This window comes from Larimichthys crocea, chromosome III (genome assembly GCF_000972845.2).
Source record: "Larimichthys crocea isolate SSNF chromosome III, L_crocea_2.0, whole genome shotgun sequence".
NCBI lineage: Eukaryota > Metazoa > Chordata > Actinopteri > Sciaenidae > Larimichthys > Larimichthys crocea.
Genome location: NC_040013.1, coordinates 20,124,336 through 20,143,316, shown reverse-complemented (window position 1 = coordinate 20,143,316; position 18,981 = coordinate 20,124,336). Strand labels below are relative to the sequence as shown.

At 39.3% G+C, this 18,981-nt stretch overlaps 1 protein-coding gene across 3 annotated transcripts in view; it reads left to right on the top strand.

Annotated features, from left to right (window-relative positions):
* chrm3a (cholinergic receptor, muscarinic 3a) overlaps positions 1-18,981 on the top strand; it is a 72,200-nt gene that overhangs the window by 656 nt on the left and 52,563 nt on the right. The window contains exon 2 of one of the 3 annotated variants that reach the window (XM_027278384.1): positions 15,330-15,481. The exons of the other annotated variants lie outside the window; for them this stretch is intronic. The gene's annotated coding sequence lies outside the window, so the exon portion shown is untranslated. The remainder of the gene's footprint in view (positions 1-15,329; positions 15,482-18,981) is intronic. 3 annotated transcript variants of the gene reach the window in all.

Here is an 18,981-nt window from a genome sequence, read left to right as displayed (position 1 = left end):
AAAAATATTTGTTTTCATATCTTTAATTGCCCAAAGTCAAAGCCAATCAAAAAGAAGAAAAGCATTGTCTCTAAAAGGTGAAGTCTTCAATGCTTGCTCTCCTCTCGTGGCACATTCATTATTATTTTGGTGATCTGATATTTGTTGCTGCATTGCTGTAGACAGAGGAGGAAATTAATTGTGTCCTTACATGGTGAGTGGAGGGCTTTCATGAATTGGGGTGACTGTTTATTTATGATGTCCAAAGATGGCAATGTGAAGGAATGTTCCCTCTCAGTGACCTGGGGGTACTTTGACATTGTACTGGATAATGAGTAAGAGCAGAGGGAATGGCATCTGTGCCATGGTGCAAATATTTTCCTTTTAGTCCATGGCTGCAGTTATTCATTACAGAAGCCAGAGCGTGAGTTTGACAATACAGTAGCCGTGTATGAATCACAAACTATTCCGCCGTGGCTGCAAACCTCAATAGTTTTAACATTTTAATATGTTGCATATATCAACAGAGTCAGCGTGTTTTTGTATCAATATATCAACAAAGTCATTGTTAGGGAACAGTGCAGTCAAGTTCTGTGTCATGGAGAATGCACGGTCTGTTACTAGTCTGGTAAAGGTGGAGCAGGAATGTGTTTGGATGATTATGACTTTCCATTGCCTGCTGTGGGGAGAGAGAGACAGTGGAAGATAGTCAGGAAAAAGACGCATGAAGGAGAAGTGGAGAGACAAAGGTGAACAACTATAGAGCTTTCACAGTTTGATGTATTGTTTGAGCTTGGGTCAATATTGGTTGAGTGATATTTTCTCAGGCTTTCCTCTCTTGATAGATGGTTATGTTGTGCACAATGCTACTGCCGTATTGATTATTGTTATGACTTTCCCAATGGGCTGTGGGTGGAGGACAGTAGTGTAGCACCTGGTGACAGAGGTGTAGATGGCTCCAAGTAGGATGAAAATGTCCTTGCTTTTTTTAACCTTCTGCTGCACCTGTAGTTCTGTGTGGGTGCATGCATGAGCGCAGATGCAAACACTTTTGAATTATTAGTCCCAAACTGGTGATTATGTGCTGGTGCACACTGTTTGGGAAGTGCAAAGTTAACCTATGAAAAGTTTAATGGGACTTCAAGTGGAGTTTGTTCTCTATAATTCAGTGTAATCAATAAAGGAATGGTTTGACATTTTAGGAAATATTTGATCATCTTGATGAGTGTTTGATCGATACAACTCACACGTCTGTACTATAAACATAAAGCTACCCATTAAGATTGGAAAGAGCTAGTCTGGATCTATCCAAAAGTAAGAAATAATCAAATCAAATCGAATCAAATCATATTTTATTTGTATAGCCCAAAGTCACAAAGTACATTTGCCTTGGAGGGCTTTACAATCTGTACAGGGAGTGACACCATCTGTCCTTAGACCCTCGGTTCAAGGGAGGAAAAACTTGCCCCCAAATAATCTAAATATTCCAACAAGTTTGTTTAATTGGTATAAAAACTGAAGTGTAAGTTTGAAAATTTAAACCTCACCGTGACTAAAAAGCTGCAGAAAGTCACGGTTAGCCAAGAGTCACCGGAAAATCCTACAGAAATCCACAACTTGTTGATTTTACACTTACACAAGGTTTTGAAAAAACAAATGGAAGCTTCTAGAGGTGCTTTTAAGCTGATTTTCTTTTTTTTTTTGCCTTTGGGCAGAGCCTTTTTTAGCCGTTATCTCATTTTGAGTCTTTTGGCTTTGATTGCATCATACAGACATGATATGTTTTTATGTAACTCTCAGCAAGAAAGGAAGTCGGTGTACTTCTCAAAGTGTTAAAGAGAACTAAACTGTTAAATATGAATATGGTACATATCAATCTCTCCTCACCAAATCATTTTCAGCTTATTTATTTATTTATTTTGGCAGATGTTTCACAGACACTGACGTAGACGCTGGTATGTTGAAAGGCAGGTTGAATAAAAATGCAACCAAAAACAGGAGTATACAGAATAAGCACATTTGATTAAGCAAAATGGAGTTTCCTCTGCTGAATGATCCAGACAAAAGCATTATACAGTATAACTGTCGGGCTGCAGCATACACTGACTGGCACCACCGGGATGCTTTTAGATCAGACAACAGGAGACAGTGATGGGTCTTTTACGGGAGTCAGCTGGCCAAACAGACGGGCTAACTCCCCCATTGGGTTTCATTAGAGCTCGTCTTGATGTTAAAGCCTGTTTAATCCACTTTCACAGCCACACAGACCACAGCAGTGTCTATCTTTAGACGGTGCTTGGGCAGTAAACTTTTCCATCTCAGTTCAATTATTAAAAACGATATCACAAATTCACTGCAGACGGCTTTCTAAATGTCTCACTTCAAGAGTTTCTTTTTCTGCACAGTCTTTGTGTGCTGGTAATCTCCCGTGCCGATGGGGGAGGCTGATTTTAACATCCGATAGAAAGCTGTCAATCACTTTCTGCTCAGTTAACTTGTGCATAAACAGCTGTGTTTATTCAGCTCCGCATTACTTCTGCTGTCTCTCTGTGGCAAGCAGACATGTTGCTTCAGGGCGCGATTACAGTAAAGCCTTGTGGGGATGAGTTTGTCTTTGTCTGCACTCTGGGCAGCTACTGTTGCCATCCTGTGACCTGCTTAGCTTCAGAGACACAATGCTGGGAAGACACTGACAGACTTGAGAGATCCAATAAGCAGCCTGACATCTGTGATGTTTTAAGCAGAACTATATTTTATATGACCACTCATTTAGACACAATTCCTAAGCAGAGGTGTAATCATAGTTATATTGGCGCCACATGAAAATAAAATGTTATGAACTTAATAATTTCTTTGTTGTTTTATGGTTATATTTTTTGCAATGATAGTGCCCTGCGGATACAATTGAGACTTTTATAGCTGACATAACTGATTACTCACTGACCTTTACTATAGTTGTCATAAGCTGAGCTGGCGCTGCTCCTTATTGGCGGCAATAAGGTGTTCAGTTCATGACTGTTAACAACGCTGCTCTGTGTTTACCTTAGGATATTGTATGTGCCCCTGTGCACACACAAATCAAGATAATGCGAGAGCGTTATAGTTCAGAGGTCAGACATCGGAGAGGAAAAGGTGGCTGATTTATAGAGGCAGAGTTGAGGTCAACCATGTTATGGACAGAGGTTCATGTAAGTGTTTTAGGTATATAAACTCTCCAGGGGGTGCACATTTGAATCTGTCAGGCGTAACTGTAAATGTTGCTCTAAGAAACAGCCCGCAGTGCTGCCATCCATACCAGTATTTCTATACAGTTTGGAAATGTCTACGAAGCCCTGGAACAGACCACTGCACTTATAGTCTTTGCTCTGTTGCTTTTTCTCTCCCAGCGTTCCGTGACATGCTCACGCTGTCATCTTTCATTTCTCTCTCCGAATTTTTAATCACACTTTCTCTTTCTCAGACTCCCTCTGTCATGTGTCACTGCCTCTCTCTCTCCAACTGTCTCACTCTCTTTACTCCCGCTCTCTTGACAAAGTAAACCTTACTCGAGGGAATTCAGATCCATGTCTAATATATGACTGCTCTCTTAGGTCTCAGCCTGTTCTTATAAATAAATCAATAACATCTAGCACCACATCATTTTCAGTGGAGGTCCAGAGGGGTGGATTCAAGGTAAAAAGATGTACTGTACACACAGGAAGTGCGAAAAACAGACAGAGAACAAGACAACAAGTGGTGATAAATAGAAATCCAAACCGCTAACAGAGTGTGCATTAGCGTCAGCTCAAGTGTTGCAGAGTAGTAACTGATGTAACACACAGAAAGGGAAAAAATGACGATGATGGATGTTTGACTTTCTCTCAATAACTAACTCTCAATATTCAGCCATATATTTCTTTGCACCGATTTGTTACCATCATTCACGGCTTGTTTATTATTCTGAATTAATGTAGTTTCACAAGTATCGATTGCATCACAGATTGCTTTGTAAATTAAACCGTCTAACATACAACATATAATTTTTCTCACTGTAACATGCTGATCTATCAAACACTATATCCACGGGGGCTCTGGAACATTGAAGTTTAGGTTAAACCCGCATATTTCTAACAAGAGTTAGATCCATCCATAAACATAATAAGGGAAATGTGAGATGAATGTCCTCTTAATAAACTCGACAGTTTGGCCCACTCCTTTGCCATTTGGCCATTGCAAGTTTATAGTGCTAATAAAATCACAATCACTCTCTGTTGACACATCACCATTGACTTAAGTATCATATAACTCCACAGCTAAGTTCAAGAGCCGGGACTAGATGCCTGTAAATATTTGTGAACTGCTACTGTGAATGAAAATGAATGAATGCAAATTTGAAATATTTTAACCAACAGGGGGGAAAAAACAACAACAACAAGACAAAACACAAGGATGCCGTTCCACAATGCACCTTTTCTGTTTTCTTGAAACTTTCCAGATTAGCAGAATTCTTCAAAGAACACATCTTCTCTCAACAATGCAGCGATCACTGTCCTTCTTTATTCCAACAAAAAGATGTTGTCGAGAGTAGACATTTATGTACAATGGAACAAATGATCGCGATGATCACGAACGCTCTCACTCATCAAATGTATTGTCTGAGCAATTTCTTAACAATGAAGCAACATTGTGTAGAAATTGGTATATTTGCAATTTAACCCCCCTCCTCAGTCAGAGTGGAATACTACTGTCAGAAATATACACATCTGTACAAATGCATTTGTTCTGGTTACATTTCTTATGATGAAAAAACTAGTGAGACAATAACTTAGCCAAACATCAAGCAAGTGCAACCAAACAAGACATAGCAGCCAGCAAGTACTACAGTCCAACAACAACAACAGCCTTTTAGTTCATGAAGCTCTCGACTAAAAGTCAGTGCGAGATCTACACTTGTCAGACTTCTTCCTAGCTTCCTCCTTCAACATCCTCTTTTACCTCTGTCGTTATGTTCATAGAAGATGTTGAGCCAAGTCACGTTGCCCGCTTGGCCAGCTCCAGTTCTGGAACGACACTGGCTCTGCCCCCCCCCATCGGCAATTCCCTGCACCATGGGCCCAAAAACCTCCTCTTCCCGGTGGTCCAACATACCTGTGGTATATACAGTAACACCTGGTGCTCTGAGCTCGCAATCCAGGCAGTCCAGCTAACAAACTGAGCTCACATTAGCTAACAGCAGCTGCAGTTCCCGGCATTTTACTTCACTGTCCATCAGGAAACTCTGTAATCACTAAGAATTGTGAGTTGAGTCCATGAAATAGTGCCATAAAGGGTTACATATTTCTCACTGGAAATCGTACCCTTAGTTACATTGTGCAGAAACAAGATGTTAGTGTCAAAATGATTTGTGGTAGAGATGAGTGGATAGATCACTGTCACACCTGCTAAGTGATAAAAACAGCAATTATGTGTTTAAGATAATTAATAATTCATGATGAGGATTTCTTGTAACAGATGTTTGTGTAAACGAACATCTGTTGTTTAAAAAAAAAAGGCTTTATTTGACTCTTGTGTGTGAGCATCCGATTTGATTACATAATTAATGCGTTCACATGCACATAATATTTCTGGGATGAGTAAGGATACCTTTTCATGATTATTTATGAGACGGTCGTTGCTATTTTACCAATGTCGCTACAAGAACCTCCTAATTTAAAACTAAATTAAAGTGTTTGAAGTCTAATCACTCCGAGGTAAAAGTTAGATTAGATGCTGCTGTGTGATTAGGTTCCTGTCAGAATTTATTAGTAAGTTGTTTTTAGGATTCTGCTGTGTAATATTTGGCATATTTATTTTCTCCGGTTGTCTGTTTCTGCATTACTCCCTCTCGCTTTTGTAATGCACCTCATCAAGCCCATGTAAAGTGAGTCGAATTGTGTGTCAGGCTCTTGCACATTATGAATAAATCACCTTTTTTTTTTGGGCTGTGTAATGTTCTATCTCCAAATCATGATGAGGGTTGGAGTGAGGTGAAGACCTCTCTGATATAAATGATTTATCTTTGATCCTTTCTGGCTTTTGCATTATTTATTTATTTTTTACAACTGTTGTTTTCCTCTCGTGGAAATTGAAGACCATGCTGTCAAGACTAGGTCAACCATATCAGATTAGCCCAAGGGTTTTCACCTTAAGGACAGAAATGTTGACAGTATTACCAGTTTAGTTACACTTACCACACAGATTTGGATGTATTTAAAACATATTTAAATATAAATTGTTTCAGTCTCTTGCATCTTTTCGTGGATCATCATTCAGTTGCACCTACATTCAGTATCATGCCTGCATTTGTAATCATAGTGACTCAGCCACTCTTTTATTTAACACCTGTTACACCCTCAAAAAAGCGTGAGTGATCTTTTTCAACATCAGACATAGTCGAAAGCTGCTTGTGAAGCAGCACATGGCACAAGAGAGACTGAATGGCATGGTTATTATGTTTACACAGAGGATCATAGCTCTGGATGTAGATAAATGACACTGTTACCACGCTCATGGGATGTTTTAAAAAGTTGAGCGAGTGCTCTTTCACGGGGATTTGGACTCGCTGATTGGCCGCTGTGCCAACCTGTTAAAGCTAATATCTGTGCTGCGTTGTTGCCAACTGTGTTTTTGATAAGATTTGGGAAGAGCCGCTGTGCAAAACAGCAGTGTTTCTATAAGCTAACTATACTGTGTGCGTTCTGGTTTAAAATCCTGCAGCTGTGTCCAGCTTGTGTCTCCTCTCCTACTGAGACAGTCAGTTCTTCCATCACATCACAAAAAATAACAGATGTTGATTTGATACTGCGACTGCATCCAATAAATTAAATCCAACACAATGTATGTAAAAATGATGCACTGTGTGTATGTATATGTTTGTATGCCATGCATGTTTCCTGAGGTGGAGGGTGCATTAAATATTTAATATCTTATTTTATTATTTTATTTCCCCTGAATTGAGTAGATGCTGCAGTCATACGTCGGGGAGCAAATATTGATCTTCACCTTAACGTTAGAGTTAAGGAACTGTTTCATTGTTTACACAGCTGGTTTTCATTATGCAGTCTCACCTGATTAGACTTAGTTTGTTTGTTGTTCTACCTGCGCTCTAAATGATGCTTGAAGGTTGTCTCTTATGTAGCTTTATTCCTGTCTCAGTGTTGCCACTGGCTCGAGTTCCCATCAAATGACAAAGTAAAGTGAAACTCCACTTGAAATTTCGATTTCCTAGTTTTTCCCCTGAAGCAGATGCAAGAGTGACAATTTGCCCCATTCTTAAAACCAGCGCCTGTCTTTGAGTCTTCCTTGTTCCTCAGTTTGATTGACATTTTAGAAAAAGACAGGCAGTTGCTGACCATGTACCTGGCTAGGGTAAGATGCAGAGTGAGCCCTCTGGCTAAACTCTGTAGAGGGAAAATTAATCCAAGCCAACAAGACCCAGAAACCCCCAGGGCAGCGTATGAAATCCTCAGATGACATTTACATAAGTCGAAAGCAACAAAAGGGTATGAAAATAATTTGACTCCAATTTGCTGTGTGTCTGAAAAAGTGTTTGGTTCGATACTTTATTGTCACTGTTTTATTGCACAGTGGGTTGGTCTTGGACAGGTTGAAAGCTCATAGAGAATTAGAGGGATGCAGATGTACAATGTTCCTATGGGGATTTGAAGTGTTGCATAATAGTAACAAGCAGCCAACAGCCTGATTACAAGGTAGAGACAGTGAAACCTTCTAATCCATCAGACAAATTGAATATTTTACCTTTAGGCATAACCCTTTTACAGTTAGCTGTTTACTTTCTTCATATGTAGAGCTGGATAAATACACAGAGAAAATACAACTCACAAGATACATTTAAGATGTTGTGAAATGATGAATGGGGTAGCTACAACATTTCCTTTGAATTAATTCGTCTTTCTATTCACATTTTGGTCGTTTCTCTAATCTTATTATCTTGTGAGGTATTGGATCATTTTACCACCAAACAGTCGTTTAAATGAAACCATATGAGAAATTTAGAGATGAAGGTCTGTGAATGTACTCTGGGGCCTGAAGACATATAAATTACCGTACTCATATCCAGAAAATAAAAATCACAGCTACATCACCACCCAGTAACACAAACCAAGCAGGATGCTGTGTGATTGCCAACCCCCAAAAGCTGAATTAAGGAAATGAGAATTGGGTTTTTAGTGTGAGTCACAATCAATAAAGGTAAAACAACAATTTTGACTTAGTCCCAAGGGTCAACACTTTCTGCCTTGATCGGGGATCAGCTGTCCCTTGCTGGTATTTTCACTCCTCCATCTTTTGTGGATGGAGCAGTGTAAACCTTTAACATCTCCCCAGGGATTACTTCCACTTAGCAAAGTGATAATAATCTGGAGCTCATTGTAGGAATGTGTGTAACTTGGCATGGCATGAAAGCTTTGTGGGAGAAGTGCAATGACATGAATCACTGAAGTAGGTGTTAGATTTGGTCATCTGTTTCTTGCTCGTCCTTATCAGCTGTGTAAACCCTCCGGCAATAATAAACATCGGCCACAAACTTTATCGAACGGCACTGGGAAAGAAAAGTGTTTTTGTAGCCCTCGATCCAATTTAAAATGATCAGATTCTGAAGTATTAGAGAAATGGTGGAGATTTCGCACTGGACAGCCAGAGTACATCAACTTTAGTGGTGTCCTTTGGATGGAAAGCAGGCCAGAAGCAAGAGAGGATGGATGGAATTGCCTGGCATGTCTCCATACAAAAGTTTTTGGCAGGGTTATGTGAGTAAAAAAAAAAAAAGAAAACTGTTTATTGGCCTAGTACCCTCTGTGTTTCTTTGAAATGTAATCATAACCCAAGCTGGGCATATTTATCGCATATACAGGCAACACACAGCAGTTGTGGGGAGCTTATTATTTATCAATATTTAGTCAGCTAAATATATGGTGTACATATGACAATACAATGGTTAAATCAGCTTGATTTATAAAGTCTGGATTCCTGGCATAGAGGTCAGTTTAAATCTCTTCAAATGAAAGTGGCAAACAAGGAAGACAAAGGACATGATGGGCTCTAGTAGCAAAACTGGCGAAGGCACAAAGCAAGACACCATTTTAGTTTTGGTTTGGGAGTTTTCCTTCCAAACAAACCCGCTCCATCTGAGGAGAATTAATTAGCACAGCTGCTGTGTTCATATAGATTAGGAGGCATTCAATATGCAGATTCGCAAACCACTTTTGGCATGAAATTGTGTCTGCAGTTCTGCCCACTCGGACCACCTCTTACCACAAGTGTATGCCCAATAGGTTGTGTTGTGCCTCGATACGACTGTTTCATTTAGAGCACATTTGAATTCACACCAAAATACATTTGCCGAAGAGAGTTTGATTATAGGGGTGATTCTTACCAAAAATGTCATCTACAACTGTTGGAAGTTGGAACGTATTTAAACTGTGTGTTGTACGTTTTCTGCTTTTTGCCATAGTAAGTGGTAATAAGTGGTCTTGTTTTTTTAAGACTAGTGTTGTATTAAAGTTCTGGTATTGTGACAACCTTATCTCAGTCAGGATGGAAGTGCTAGAGCTGCCGACCAACAGTGCCACCAAAAAATTCCAACCTTGGTTTCCCCTTCTGTAGAGGAAACTATCTTATACTTACTTGTGCCCGCTTAAATGAATGAACTGAAAACAACCAGCAGGCATTTACCAGGATTGTTTAATTTGTCTACAAACAAAAATCCGTGCCATCAGGACAGCCACATAGTGGCAGTAAGTAATAAAAATTCAATCATAGCACTGCAAATTAGCAAATACCACAGATACTATGGGTGTGATCACAGAAGGCATTGAGCTGATTAGATAAACTGATACAGCTCTGCTCACGTTTGTGCTCATATTTCTTTTCTTTCTTTTTTTTTGTTGTTGGTTAAAACAGATACTTTTATTTATTTATTTTTTTTAATTTGCTAATTGCGGCATTAGCATTTCTTTCTTAGTGATGTTGGAAATCAATTTTCTATTTCATCCTTCTCCAATAGCTTGTAAGTCCAACAAGTCAAGGAATCATTTCATTTCACATTCTTCTTTTGCTCAATATTAAAAACCTTTTTCTATTTCTTCAAGTTCAAATAGTAGTTGTTTTGTGATGTGGTCTCTAATCTTATGTATTGTGTGAGAGCCTTGCTGGGCCTTCGTTGTCTTGCCAAATATTTAGTTGCTTGCTTTTTGGCCTGATTCATAGAAAGTTTGTTCTCGACCTCTTAGGATTTCATCTATCTGTCATCTCACACTGATTATTTATTGTGTAACACATTCATCTTTATCTTTTTTGTGTTGCTCTTTCAATGTTAGTTATTGTTTTCTGCTCATGATGTTTCATTAAAAAGGCTACATGTTGCTGACGACCCTGAATAAACTCCTGAAGACTGTACCACCGCTTTGTTCCTTCCTCTTTGCTGTTCATGTTTATTTAACCACTCACTTTTTAATCCAGATTAGTTTCCCTAAAGCTCTTTAAATTAATCTCATTAAATCTCTTTTTTGTAGACATGGAGGGGCATTTACAGTTTGTAGTCATTTTCCTTAAGCTCCTATCATTACATCAGTCACATCCTGCTTAATCCATAAGTGCTGAGAACCACCAGGGGAGCAAGATAACCTTGTGACCTCTTTGCCGACTCTGTGTTTATTATGTTACATCAGGATCTGAGGTGATATAATAAGTTAACAATGATCGACGGTTCTTTGGAGAGCAAGTGAAACAGAGTCTGTGTCATGTCCTTGGTTTGGTAATGACCTCTTTTATTGTATCTCAGTTTTGGCAGGATGTTTGAACACAGCACTTCGCTGTCCATATATCTTAATCAGGATGTGACAAAGGTTATTTACATTGTTCGTAATCCAATGTTTGGGCTCCTTCTTAATTCCTTGCTTAGTCCAAGCACTGTCTTTTGCTAATGTGAAGAAAGTTGTACATTTTACTGCCAAAATCTATCTGTTTTAATCGGTAGTGGCTTGGTGGAGTTTGGCTCTTGTACAGCATGAAATGCTTTGTCACTGAACTGTAACATTAACAAGGCAAGAATACTGACAGGAGCTAGAGAGTCGAGAGAGAGATAAAATTCCTCAACTCATATGTTTTGACTCTTCTCAGTCTTTGCAGCGCCAGGTGTCTATAAGTAAATTTATTGTGAGAGCAACTGAACGAAGAAATGAGAAATCTGTCAAAATGCTTTGAACGTCGTTCTGTTCTAATCAGGTTTTTTTAATCGGAACAAAAGTTCAGATGCAACTCTTTCTCGGATAATTCTTTTAGACCAGTCCAATACGAATTCATCTGGTCTTGACAGAATGTGCTGATTTAAGGAGTATTATAATAACTAATGGTTGTTTTAGAGACCAGTTAGAAGGATGCTCATTAGTTAGTTTGCAGCATGTCTGACCAGAACAGACTCCTGTTTGCAGACAATAATACAGGTACTGTAGTTTCCTAAGATGACTCAACCAAATGTATTCACTGAATTCCATTTTGACTGAATGTATAAAAGAATGGGAGCTTGATTAAAAATTCATTTTTCTCTTCTTGAAATTGTTCAAGGAGCCATGAAAAAAAATGAAACGAAAATTCCCGTTGCAGATGGATGCATCCGAGGCAGACATTTCTCGAGCCACTCGGCAGTCACTTTGTTTTACAGAATACAGAGACGTCACTGCTGCCAGTTAAGTTATGCAAGTTTATCATTACATCCCCAACATTTGAGCCCGCGACAATTTAATCGCTATATTTCTGTTACTACAAGAGTGTTTAGTTCATTCTTGTTCTTGTACGAAATATGAAGTAGTGCAAGTATCTAGCAAGTATGAAAAAAAGTTAATATTTATATTGTCAATATTGTTACGGAATCAGCTTTGAACGTTTATCTCTATTTGAGTTTTCTGTTTGTTTGTTTTTAATAAATCTCTCATCCCCTTATTGGATTTAGTTCTATGGTGACTTCTGCAATCTTTGGAGGTCTGGATGTCTGAGAGAAAATCAATTCCTTCATAGTAACTTCCAGTAATTCTGGGTACTGCAGGGGAATGAAATGAGAAGTTCATCATCTCCAAATATGCACTGAATTTATTGGCTTGGGGCATAATTTTTCCAGAGTTTTTTCAATTTAGTTTAGTACAAAGACTTATGTCATTTACTCTCCTACTTCTACTTGTACTCTTGTACTTTCTCTTTAACAGATCTACCACACACACTTTGCATTAATTAGTTTTAACTCCCCCTCTGGAACAGACAAAACCCCTCACTGCCATTATTTGGGCATTGCTGTCCTGATTGTAGCGGTGTGTTTGCGTTCAATGCAACATCCATCAGTGGAAGTGACAGGACAGGGCCTAACCTTACACTAGGCTTGTCTAAACAGCAAGGTTATTTGATCTCTGCTCTGGCCTCATCCATCAAAGTGACATATGCAGATGGTTTACTGTACATCCATGAGACCTCTAGACATCAGTGGCTCCATATTTAACTGGCTCATAAGTCCTGTCTGAATGCATCCATCCACTTTTGACTTAATGTCTCTGGAGTTTGAAAAATTGTGGCATCTTTTTAGCTGTGGCCACTGATGTTAAGCCTAAATGCATTAATACAGGCTGTGCTGGAAATGTAAACGCTCCCACCATCTTAAATTACCAGTGAATTCAACTTAATTTAATAATTCACACATTCACACGCTACTTCTTTCGGGTCATGACAAAGATAGAGAAGGAAGGCAGAATGGGATAAGGTAGGAGGAAGGGATAATATAACATTTGTGAACTTGAACAACACTCTCCCTAAAATAGAAACAAGAGAAGCAAGTCTCTAATCTGTGATGCTTGGCTGAATTTACAGCCTTGAGGTGATCCGTGGACGCAGGAGATTAAGAGGTTTGTAGACTCACGTGTGAACCTTAAAAGAGTTTCGTATTAGCTACACCACAAGCTCTGAACCAGAAAAAAAAAGTCAGTGTTTGACACAAACCATTCCAAAGCACATCATCAGTAAAGGCAGCGATGTGTGCCTCTTAATGGGATATGCATGTAGTACACGTTCTGCAATTGTGCAGTTTTCTTTGCATTAATAATCCGAAACTGGAGAAATATTTTTGAAATGAATTAAATTTTTATGATGTCCTCTACAGCATCAAACACCCCGCAGAGTCAACCTAAGTCCTAACTTTATTTTACAGTTCATCTTGAACATATGGCGAGGCTAAGATGTAGTCCTGACTCGAGTGACTGGCCTGAATAAAAAAGAAAATGGAAAATACATTTAGACGAAAGCCTCAGGCTGAACAAGCAAAGTATCACATTTATAATGAATGATTATAAACGTCAAAGTTTTTTGGTTTCGCGTTTCTTTAGAAGTAGTTTTCAAAAAAAAAGGAAAAAGCGTGCGGATCAGAGCAGCACATTTGGCGCATTGTGTTTTTGTTTTTTTTCATCCTGTGGTTTTTCACAGTGCTGCTTTTACATTCTTCTACATGGGTATCTGATTTTTTATTATTTTTTTTCAAATAGCTGAATAGATGTCATGGTTGGCTTTGGATGTGCGTAAATCCATTTTCTTCCATCACCGGTTCACTATTTGCTTACAGTGGACATAATGAATCATTAATTCACTGCTGTCACTTGCAGCCCACAGTCACTCTGAGCAGAATTTACTCTTGATCCAGCGGAGCAGAGAAGGAACAAAGGAGTCCAGGAGCATGAGCCTCTCTATATTTGTTTCACTCCAAACAGCAAACTATGGATCCGTTTATGTGTTGACAGGTCGGGTGTTTTCTAATCACGCTGCGGTCTCTGATGCATGTTGTTTTGATTGTGTTTTGCATTTTTTCTAATTTTAATGTCTCTAATTATGCCCCGACCTCCTGTTCATCTGTGCTGCAGGTATTTTCAGGCTTTGAACAACAGATCATTTTCTGTTCTATAGTGGGAGATAGAGCCTTGCTGTAGGTGTTCATTTGATTTTTGTTTTTAATTTTTGACTCTGTAAACTTCTAGTTCACCTTTGGTAGTTACCAGCTGCGCTCTTTTTAGTGATTGCTTTTTAAAGGTCCAATGTGTAAGATTTAGTGGCCTCTATTACAGAGTGTGGCAGAAATGGAATATATTATGCATATTTTTTATTAATACGATCCAGCCCCACTGTGACCCTGATGAGGATAATGGATAAATGGATGTTTTCATTAGTGTATAATCAGCTTTAAAAAATAGGACAGGGCATTGGAAAAAGTATAGGGTGTTTCAAGGGGCTTGCAAACAGCAACTACACTGCTAGATGCAACAAAATGCTACACAACTGGGAAACTGAATTTGTTTCCCAACAATGCAGCTTGGAAATGAAATAATCTGCAAAAAGATCATATCCAATGGTAAACATGAGGGCATCAAATAGAAGGCATATGTTTTTCTTGAGAGGCCACTATGTTTGAACACTGGCTCTTGACAAAGTTTTGATCTCACTGGGACTTCCTGGTGAAATAAAGATAAATTAAATATAAAATTAAATAAAGTTCCATCTCAAACCCAACAAAAATACTATATGTTATAGAATAATGGTTCCCAAGCAGGGGTGTTTGTACCCCAGGGGATGCTTCTGCAGTTGACAGTTAAATTGTATTAAGAGGGTATTATAACAAAATCTGCATTTATATAAATGAAATATTATATAACACCTTTAAAATTAACACATTTTGAACATGAGGGGCGGTGAAGGGGAAGTTGTGTCTGAGAGGTGTGATGACATCTAATAAAGTAGTGGAGAAGCAGAGGATGCATATTAGTCAGATAAGTAGTGGAGCACCAAGAACATCAGTGAAAGGATCTCTCTCTCTCTCTCTGATGATGTTGAGTGTATTTTAATTAGTCTGGATTGCTATTCCAAAATCTCTCATTGATCCCCTGTTGAAATCAGACATTAGCATGTATTTCAGCGTCATTATCATTTCAGTAGATAATAAATTATGCCCCACGGTTAAGGTCTTTGGCATCCCACTGGACAACCGTGACAGCTGCAAAATGAAATGACTCATCCGACTGAAAGATGCTCTTTGAAATTTTGTCCAAGCACCATCAAGTTTCCTTCCAGCTCACTGCTGATGTTTTGAATCTCATCTCTGAACTCTGAGCATATCTTTTAAAGTTAATGTTGCCTATGTCGTCGGCCGCATCGTCTTTGAAACAGAAAGGCGGGCTGCTCCATTTAACACAAGTCAGGGGGTAGCCTCGTATTCTAGAAACTTATTCCCTGGTTTTATCTCCACGAGTTGCAGGGCTCAGTTTCTAAATCCTTTTCTCTTCTTGTTTCAGGTTTTTTCTTCTGTGAGAGATTTTTTTTTTCCAATAAGACTGGTTGACTGCTGCTGATTGTCTCTCTCTCTCTCTTCGTCACCTCGTGGCAGAGGCTCAGCTGTTCTGTCTGTCCCTCTCGCAAAGACATAGAGACACAGCTGGCTTAATTGGTAATAACCCTTCAGCTGTCATAACTGTGGTTCAGCACAGCTTTTTTTTGTGGAACAGTAAAGAATACCTGTTAGCTATCTGTTATTGTGTCTGATGGTGCTGAAATCTTTTAGTTTTCAGGATTACCGGCAAGTTGTATGTGTGTTCCACTTCAGCACGGCTTAAATGGTATTTCTTTCTTCCTGCACAATTATAAGCTTAAATATTATACTTTCTCTTTAAAAATTCTGCAGCTCACATCTCCATTCATGCTCATTACTCAATATGTTTTCTCAGGATCACTGTTTATGACTTACTGTTTGTGCAGCACTTAAAGGTTAATCTGGATAAATAACTTGTGAAAAGGCATAAAGATATTGTTCCCATGATTTCTCAAGGCAAGTAAATGTATGTCGTTGAAAACACAAACACTTCTTTGTATTGTGCATGGCGAATTATGGCCACAACATATTAAAAATCACCCAGTGAGTCCCACTGATGTGTGAGAAACACTTTGTGGCGTCTGTATGTTTGTTTGTGTGCACACTTACACTTGAGCTAGATTTCATAACAAGTGTGTTCCTCTGATGTCGTTAACGTTGACCTTTTGTCTCGATTCTTCACTTCTTCTTTGGACTACAGTGTCCACAGGAAGTATTTCATGACTATTAGTGGTCTTGCGAGATGAAGGTTGGAAATAGCTTTCGCCTGATGGGAGAAGATCTTTATTTGAAAACCAAGAATATTCTTTTGTTGGTACTGGCGCTCGGACAATGCAGTTAAATTCCTTTGTGCATGAATAATTCTTTAGCTCCTCTCGGAACATTGTAATATAGCCTTCTTTATTTTCTCATTCTCTTGTGTCCCAGCCAGTCCAGAGCTAAATGGAATTGGAACAAAGCACAGTGTTTGGGAGTCGGCGTTCTCCCATTTCTGATGACCGATGGCAGGAGAGAGATGAAAGGCCTAATGTAAAAAGCCATGCCTCTGCTTCTTTTCCTCCCCTCCTCTCCTCTCCTCTTTCCTCCCCTCCTCACCTAAGCTGCAGTGCATCTTTTCACAGTCATAAAAGGATGCAGTGGGGGTCTGCCAGTCCTGTGCATATACACAGCACACAGATGCAATTCCTATTCTTCCTGTCATCCCTTCTAACCTCCTACTTTTTTTACCCCCCCTTCCCCTCTTTCTTTCCACCTTGTTTCTAACGTACAATATACTGTACATCACGGGGGCAGACAACAGCCCACACTGTTTTGGCTGAATGAACACGCTAAGAGCTTTGAGCCTTTGGGATTGTGAATTCTTTTATGCTACTTTGTGGTATTCGTGGTAATGAACCCCTGGATGACGGCTTGCTAAATGGACTGAGGAGTTTCACTGTGTGCAGCAACGACACACATCATTTATCAAGCAAGCTGCCTTCAATTATCCATTTAACACAATACTAACCATTATCGTGAACTTCAATGAAAAGCTTGTTTGTACACCAGCTGGATATCACACAATCAGGGCAACTCATAAACAGGAATTTGGTCATGTTGCTCCCAGACACATAGCTGGAGCTATTGCTGTTGGTTTTACTCTTTCATGATTTGTTCCCTGCAGTTAAGATTTCATCTTTAAAAAAAAAGAAAATTGCTCTTTTTGTTTGCATTGCTCAGTTTGTGGTCCCGTTTGTTCTAATAGTTGCATTTATTTTCCTCTACCCGCTCTACCCTCCCTGCGTCGTTCACACCTCACGCCTCCTCTTATGCTTCTACCCTCCCTGCGTCGTTCACACCTCACGCCTCCTCTTATGCTGTCGGCTCGCATTCACAGTGGCTCTAATTGAGTTTCTGGACAGCCGGCCCGGTCTTAAAACGCTCCACGAGAGATAAAAGAAATTTTGCATTAGAACATCAAAGAGTGGCCCTGCACCCTCACCCTCACCCCGTTCTACTTCCACACTCACCAAAACGCAATGAGATCAAATGAACATCTAAGGTCAATGTCGCTCTGAAGGGTTAATGATGTGGAGACCGAGCTCAGATTTTTAATTCACACTCTGGGCGGATAACTACCCTCAACCCATTCATGTCTCATCCCACCGCTGACGACTCACGCACTTTGCACTTTGCGCTTTGCGAACAACCTGTTGATTTGAAGCACTTTGGTATGAATACAGTCGGCTGTAATTTGATGTGGCTTGTCTTAGATCTATCATTATCCGACACCGTCTAGTTTGCCAGGATCAATAGGCACTTAATGACAGCAGACATGAGATAGACGGTGCATATAAATTCAGCGATGCCATGAAGTATCCTGTAGTACGGAGACTTACTTGAAGTTGGAGGTAATTCACAGTGAAGTAGCACTGGTTGCCGAGATCTTTTCACCAAGGTTTATTTTTTGTTGACTGCCATAGCCATTACTGTAATTCCCTGTTTGTCTAAGTGTATAAAATAACAGCTATGCCTCTCTTTTGGACAGAGCAAATGGTGCAACTATATTATACCCTGACATCCTCAGCTTCTACATTTGTACTTCTCTACTGTAGAGGTGCTTGTATTTCAAAGACACTGCTGTACAGTATATAGAGATTTATATGAAGCTTTCATATCCGGCCCTACAAGATAGATTGAAATCCTCTGACCTCAACTGAGTGAAGTCAGCTAGATAAACACCAGGAAGAGTGTGTATGTGTGTGTGTTTGCCTGTCCCAATTCAACACAGGAGATTTATTAAAATGGCTTTTGCTGTGATGACAAAAGGTTTTTATCTGAGTGGCCATTCAGAGTAGATGTTGTATCAACCCAGCAGGTATTCCAGTGCAATTCAAAGGCTGGTTATTGCGCACGCAATCAGCCATCATTTTCAGTATTTGTATCTCTTGTGCCACAGGGTCATTGTTGTCAAATCTATACCCATCATCATATGTAACTCCGCTGAAAGAGCTTGTCTGGATACGAAGGCCAAAGAAAGTTTAAGGTAACCTATGGAGTTGTCTTACGTTTAAAATCAGTGTTGTGACCTTGTGTGAATCCTTGTAAGCTGATGACGATGGACATCAATAAAGAAGACTGGATCCAGTCTCTCCACTGTGTTGTCCCAAAAGTTAAAATTGAATAAAAGTAAAATGTCTGACCACATAAATTGCAACTAAAGTCGCATACACAGCACTACTGAAGGATTTGTCTTAATGATGATGACAAGAAGCTTTCGACACCAGGAATAACTTTGATTCACTTACTGTCTCATGGTAGTATTGTGCGTCATACCCTTGTGGTTGTATTTGAATCGTGGATTGTGTTTTTAAAAAGCTTGGAAACTTTCTAGCAGTTTTTTTTTTTTAGAAATGTTTTTATAAAGTCACACTGACCTGCATTGGTATCCGTAATGATCTCAGAATCGAAGAACCAAAATAAATGAATCTCGAATGTGTCTTAAAACTGGCTGTGACAGTGAAGACATTGTCTCTTTGCGGAACTCTTTAAAAAGAAATATGAGAGGGCGGGAATGCTTTGCTATTTGGCGAATTTTC